The sequence below is a fragment of the Oncorhynchus kisutch genome, linkage group LG20 (assembly GCF_002021735.2).
Source record: "Oncorhynchus kisutch isolate 150728-3 linkage group LG20, Okis_V2, whole genome shotgun sequence".
Classification (NCBI taxonomy): Eukaryota; Metazoa; Chordata; class Actinopteri; order Salmoniformes; family Salmonidae; genus Oncorhynchus; species Oncorhynchus kisutch.
This window is the reverse complement of record NC_034193.2, coordinates 51,633,200-51,640,518: the sequence shown is the minus strand read 5'-3', so window position 1 is coordinate 51,640,518 and position 7,319 is coordinate 51,633,200. Positions and strand designations below refer to the sequence as shown.

Sequence of the window (7,319 nt, the reverse complement as noted above, 5' to 3'; positions counted from 1 at the left end):
TTTACAATGACAGGAAGTCACAACTATCGTAAACCATGTTTAGTTTGATAACTTAAAGGAAGTCAAGGCCATAGAGTACATTGTATAGTGAACATTTCCACATAATAAGTTACATATTTGACCACCCATATCTAAATTGGAAAAGGATGGAAGATAGTTTATTGCCATGAACAAAAGATGACAGGGATTTGCTCTGACAATGATTAACTCAGTACACAAGTATTTCTGTTACTACTATTTGTTCTCTTCAGTCATGCCATGCTGTATGTAGGTAGGTAATTAACGTGCCTCTTTCTATGTCAGTCTGTCTACATTTATGTGTAGGGAAGGAATTAACATACACTAATTCATACACTTGTCTCTGTCATGTTAGTCTTGTGTATTTATGTATGTATTTACACTGATCAAAGTATGTGGACACCTGCTCATCGAACATCTCATTCCAAAATCATGGGCATTAATATGGAGTTTGTTCCCCTTTGTTGCTATAACAGCCTCCACTCTTCTGGGAAAGCTTTCCACTAGATGTTGGAACATTGCTGCGGGGACTTGCTTCCATTCAGCCACAAGAGCATTAGTGAGTTTTGGCACTGATGTAAGGCGATTAGGCATGGCTCGCAGTCTGCGTTCCAGTTCATCCCAAAGGTGTCCAGTGGGGTGAGGACAGGGCTCTGTGCAGGCCAGTCAAGTTATTCCACACCAATCTCGACAAACCATTTCTGTATGGACCTCTCTTTGTGCACGGGGGCATTGTCATGCTAAACAGGAAAGGGCTTTCCCAAACTTTTGCCATAAGTTGGAAGCATAGAATCGTCTAGAATGTCATTGTATGCTGTAGCGTTAAGATTTTCCTTCCCTGGAATAAAGGGAACTAGCCCTAACCATGAGAAACAGCCCCAGACCATTATTCCATTATTATCCACCAAACTTTACAGTTGGCACTATGCATTGGGGCAGGTAGCGTTCTCCTGGCATCCGCCAAACCAAAATTCTTCCGTAATACTGGCAGATGGTGAAGCGTGATTCATCACTCCAGAGAACGCGTTTCCACTGCTTCAGAGTCCAAATTTGGCGGGCTTTACACCACTCCAGTGGACACTTGGCATTGCACATGGTTATCTTAGGCTTGTGTGTGGCTGCTCGGCCATGGAAACCCATTTCATGAAGCTCCAGACGAACAGTTCTTGTGCTGACGTTCTTCCAGAGGCAGTTTGGAACTCGGTAGTGAGTATTGCAACCAAGGACAGATGATTTTTACATGCTTCAGCACTCTGCGGTCCCGTTTGGTGAGCTTGTGTAGCCTACCACTTTGTGGCTGAGCCGTTGTTGCTGCTAGACATTTCCACTTCACAATAACAGGACTTACAGCTGACTGGGCAGCTCTAGCAGGGCAACAAACTGACTGTTGGAAAGGTGGCATTCTATGATGGTGCCACGTTAAAAGTCACTGAGCTCTTCAGTAAGGCCATTCTACTGCCAATGTTTGTCTATGAAGATTGCATGACTGTGTGCTTGATTTTATACACCTGTCAGCAATGGGTGTGGCTGAAATAGCAGAATCCACTAATTTGGAGGGGTGTCCACATACAATTATATATACAAAAGTATGTTTGTATGTACAGTATGTGTGCGTATGTGTATAAACAGATATTTATACACAGTTACACATACACTCGTCTCTGTTTTTCAACAACAGACGGGCCGGGCCGCCCCTAGGTGGTAAAGGTAGGCAACAATACATCTGCCATGAGGATCCTCAACACGGGGACCCCTCAAAGGTGCATGCTTAGTCCCCTCCTGTACTCCATGTTCACCCACGACTGCATGGCCAAGCACGACTCCAACACCCTCATTAAGTTTGCGGACAACACAACGGTGGTAGGCCGGATCACCGACAATGATGAGATAGCCTATAGGGAGAAGGTTAGAGACCTAGCAGTGTTGTGCCAGGAAGACAACCTTTCCCTCAACTTGATCAAGACAAAGGAGTTGATTGTGGACTATAGGAAAAGGAGGGCAGAGCTTGCCCCCATTCTCATTGACGGGGCTGTAGTGGAGCAGGTCTAGAGCTTCAAGTTCCTTGGTGTCCACATCACCAACAAACTATCATGACAGTCGTGAAGAGGGCACGACAATGCCTATTCCCCCCAGGAGACTGAAAGGATTTGGCATGGGTCCTCAGATCCTCAAAAATGTCTACAGCGGCACCATCGAGAGCATCTTGACTTGTTGCATCACCCACCGCCTGGTATGGCAACTGCTTGGCATCTGACCTCATGGCGCTACAGAGGGTAGTGCGTAAGGCCCAGTACATCACTGGGGCCAAGCTTCCTGCCATCCAGGACCTCTATACCAGGCGGTGTCAGAGGAAGGCTCCTTAACAGCTTCTACCCCCAAGCCATAAGACTTCTGAACAGCTAATCAAATGGCTACACAGACTATTTGCATTGACCTGGCTTTTTTTTACGCTGCTGCAACTCGCTGTTTGTTATTTATGCAGAGTCACTTTACCCCTACCTACATGTATATATTACCTCAATTACCTTGACTAACCTGTACCCCCGCACATCGACTTGGTACCGGTACCCCTTGTATATAGCCTCATTATTGATGTTTTATTGTGTTACTTTCTTAAACTTTCATTAAGTAAACATTTTCAAATCTGCATTGTTGGTTAAGGGCTTGCAAGTAAGTTTTGTACTAATTCACCACATACTCTGGAAAATGGTACCAAAACGTTTTGGTACCATTTTCCAGAGTATGTGGTGAATTAGTACAAAACTCCAAACTGGTAATACTTGTTACGCAGCCAGTCTTATATTTCAAAAACGTTAATTGTTCATTCATTTTGTTTGTAGACATATATATATGTATAAAAACTGTAACACTGTAACACACACTCGGCCCTTTGTTCCGGTCCCTGAAGGTGTGTGTGTGCATATGTTGAGTCATTGTGGGCTTTCTGAAATATGTAATCCAGCAGCCATTTCAGCATTACAGGAAGGAATTACCAGCCTGCTGCCTTAACTACCAGGAATACCAGCCTGCTACCTTAACTACCAGGAGTACCACCCTGATACCAGGAGTACCAGCCTGAATCATTCACTACCAGGAGTACCAGCCTTCTACCTTCACTACCAGGAATACCAGCCCTCTACTTTGAGTACCAGCCTTCTACCTTCACTACCAGGAGTACCAGCCTTCTACCTTCACTACCAGGAGTACCAGCCTTCTACCTTCACTACCAGGAGTACCAGCCTTCTACCGTCACTACCAGGAATACCATTCTGCTACCCTGCCTCAACTAGTAACTTACTAGCCTCTCCCCCCATCGAAAACACACACATCACCCAATTGAAATACTTCCTCTGATTATTAACTATCCTACCCCATCCACACACACAGACAGGCAGATACACACCTCTCAAGCAGGAGCCAGCTAACAGGGGCCGATCAGAAGTGAACTGTACATTTCCCCTCTTGGAGGATGAATAAAGTAGTATCTTATCTTATAACTGATAACTAACTAACCCCTCCTACTGAAACACAAACACACATATCACCCCATGGAAAGATTTCCTCTATTCTATAAATGTTAACAAGGCTTCCCCCTCAAACATTCTATAAACATTAGATCCACTCCACATTCTTAGAATCTCTCTCTCCATTCCAATGGGCTTGCTCACAGACGACCTCTCGGTCTTTCCTTTATCCACTAGGGGTGTGTGGGACATGTCATCTTGACATGTCATGTTTTTTGTGTTTGAATTCCTGGTGATTTTACAGTGGAGAGTTCCCAGAGTTCCATGTAATATATTCCAGGAAAATGTATGACTTTCCTCTAAACAACTAGAGGGGCTGGATAGAGGAGAGGAGGAGCGGAGAGACTAGGAGAGAGAAAAGGGGGGCAGGATTTCCATCATCCCTCCCTAGTCTTATTCCAGGAATCCCCAACCAGCCTCCAACCGATGATTGTACACCAAACTTGTGCATCAATACAGGCTGAATGGAGGGGACAACATGATGGCAGGAAACACAACATAAACATCATAACATAAAACGATTGTGTCAACAATGATTTTCATTTATATTGTCCTTCCAGTTAGTTACTGAATCTGTGTAAAAAACTGATTTATATATAAATACTCACTAAATAGAAGAGTGACAACAATGTGGAGAATAGATATTGAATATACAGTGTATATACATAGATAGATATGATGGCTAATGTGATTTAAAGGTATCTTCTAAGTGTGACATCCCTCCCACTCTGTCTGCTGGGATCTCCTGTTTGGCAGTCTGCGTGTTGCAGGAGGCCAGTGGGCAGAGCTGGGAAGATCGTCAGCTGATGTGGCGCACCTGGGCAGGCTTGGCCTGCAGGCTATAAAGGGTTGACACATCAGCCAACTCTCGGTCTCCCTGACTGGCAGGCCAAGCCTGCCTTTAGTTTTTATTGGTCTGTTTCACTGATCCTACAGACGTCCACAGTATGTTACATTTTTGTATTTCTTATTATTTGGTTGAATAAATGTATTCCTTTTTGCATTTAAGTCACGTGTGGTCTCCCTTTGTTGTTACGAACTACGAGTCAGGTTGTAATGCAAGTCTGTCACACCCTTGGGAGTCAAGGCATCTTGCTCAACAACCCAAATACCTCAGTTACATCAGCCAATAGGAAACCTATAAGGAGTAGCCTGTTCACTCTAGTCAAACTTCACATACAGCAAATCATTTATGATCCACAAGACTTATGTTTTGCAATATTTATTAAGCCTTACATTTGTTTTGCAAATCTGCCCACGTTGCTTACTTAGAGAAACTAGGCTACATACAGGATGTGGTAGAAATGATGAACATTTGAATACAGATAGCATGCTGCCATTGGCTCAGGATAGACTTGACAGTATGTAAAGTAGTGTCTAGTTGATTTCGATATTTTAAAATGTTCCATTCATTTAATACATTTTCCAAAACAAAAGTCTGTCTAGGTGAAGTTGAACTTTCTGCTGTGAGAAAGAGCCTTCGATTCAAGGAGGAGCTGCTATTATTTCTATTCAAATTGATTCCAGTGCAAGAGAATGGTTATTGGATTCCCAGACCGGTTTTGATATGGAATAGAATGTGACCGTTTACATCAGAACTGTTACCTTGTGTAAATGGCACTTTGTTCATGGGAGTAACATTGAAACTGTACAATTGTATTGTGTAACTGTTTTGAAATACTTTTCAATGGCCAAGAACATACCATTGAAGCTTAGATTGACACAGCTGCCGAAGGCTTCTAGTGAGTTTCCTAATATTGGACTTCTTGAAACTATCTTGCAAATTCTCTGCAAAGCATTTGGCAATGATTTCACTACTGAATAGGGCATTTTCTTATGTAATACTTACACTAGGCTTCATGTAGTGATTCAACAGATACATTCCTACATGTACAGTAAAATAGCTTATTGTTGTTATTGTATAACACTTACAAAAATTAAATGTGATTTTACCTCCACCAAACTTTACCCAGGTGGTAAATTCTAGATCTTGAATTCATCCTGTTTAACTTTATTAAATGTTTAATTTCTTGTTTTTAATTCTTCTTCTTCATGAACACAACAGAAAAACACATGCTTTTCTTTTGCACATGATTTGTGTACATGTGCCAGCCACAAGACCACAACAACAGTGCCCTGCCTCTCACTCCCTGAGTGTAAAACATCAATGGGAACGTCCTAGACTAGAGAGTGGTATTTTATGGGAAGGAATTCTGAAGGCCTCTGTCTCTCCATTTCTCTCAGGGGAGAGATCAGATGACACGCACACAGGAGAGGGGCTGGAGATGCACACTCACCCTGCCCTCGCCCCTCCACACACACCCACCCCTCCCACACACCCGCAGAGAGAGCGAGAGAGAGAGAGAGCTTTTGTGAGTGTAATGTTTACTGTTTCTTTTTATAAACTCAGCAAAAAAAGAAATGTCCTCTCATTGTCAACTGCGTTTATTTTCAGCAAACTTAACGTGTATGAACATAAGATTCAACAACTGAGACATAAAATGAACAACTTCCACAGACATGTGACTAAACAGAAATGGAATATGTGTCCCTGAACAAATGGGGGGGGGGGGGGTCAAAATAAAAAGTAACGGTCAGTATCTGCTGCATTAAGTACTGCAGTGCAGCTCCTCCTCATGGACTGAACCAGATTTGTCAGTTCTTGCTGTGAGATGTTACCCCACTCTTCCACCAAGGCACCTGCAAGTTCCCGGACATTTCTGGGTGGAACTGCCCTAGCCCTCACCCTCCGATCCAACAGGTCCAAGACATGCTCAATGGGATTGAGATCCGGGCTCTTCGCTGGCCATGACAGAACACTGACATTCCTGTCTTGCAGGAAATCACGCACAGAACGAGCATTATGGCTGGTGGCTTTGTCATGCTGGAGGGTCATGTCAGGATGCAGGAAGGGTAACACATGAGGGAGGAGGATGTCTTCCCTGTAACGCACAGTGTTGAGATTGCCTGCAATGACAACAAGCTCAGTCCGATGATGCTGTGACACACCGCCCCAGACCATGACGGACACTCTACCTCCAAATCGATCCTGCTCCAGAGTACAGGCATCGGTGTAACGCTCATTCCTTCGACGATAAACGCGAGTCCGACAATCACCTCTGGTGAGACAAAACCACGACTTGTCAGTGAAGAGCACTTTTTGCCAGTCCTGTCTGGTCCAGCAACGGTAGGTTTGTGCCCTTTGGCGACGTTGTTGCCGGTGATGTCTGGTGAGGACCTGCCTTACAACAGGCCTACAAGCCCTCAGTCCAGCCTCTCTCAGCCTATTGCAAACAGTCTGAGCACTGATGGAGGGATTGTGCATTCCTGGTGTAACTCGGGCAGTTGTTGTTGCCATCCTGTACCTGTCCTGCAGGTGTGATGTTCGGATGTACCGATCCTGTGCAGGTGTTGTTACACGTGGTCTGCCACGGCGAGGACAATTAGCTGTCCGTCCTGTCTCCCTGTAGTGCTGTCTTAGGCGTCTCACAATACAGACATTGCAATTTATTGCCCTGGCTACATCAGCAGTCCTCATGCCTCCTTGCAGCATGCCTAAGGCATGTTCACTGAGGTGAGCAGGGACCCTGGGCATTTTCTTTTGGTGTTTTTCAGAGTCAGTAGAAAGGTCTCTTTAGTGTCCTAAGTTTTCCTAACTGTGACCTTAATTGCATATCGTCTGTAAGCTGTTAGTGTCTTAACGACCGTTCCACAGGTGCATGTTCATTAATTGTTTATGGTTCATTGAATAAGCATGAGAAACAGCCTTTACAATTG

At 44.1% G+C, this 7,319-nt stretch overlaps 1 protein-coding gene across 1 annotated transcript in view; it reads right to left on the bottom strand.

Moving 5' to 3' along the window:
* The window catches only part of LOC109865841 (kelch-like ECH-associated protein 1B), a 520,109-nt gene that overhangs the window by 14,135 nt on the left and 498,655 nt on the right, over positions 1–7,319 (bottom strand). The gene's annotated exons all lie outside the window — the stretch shown is intronic.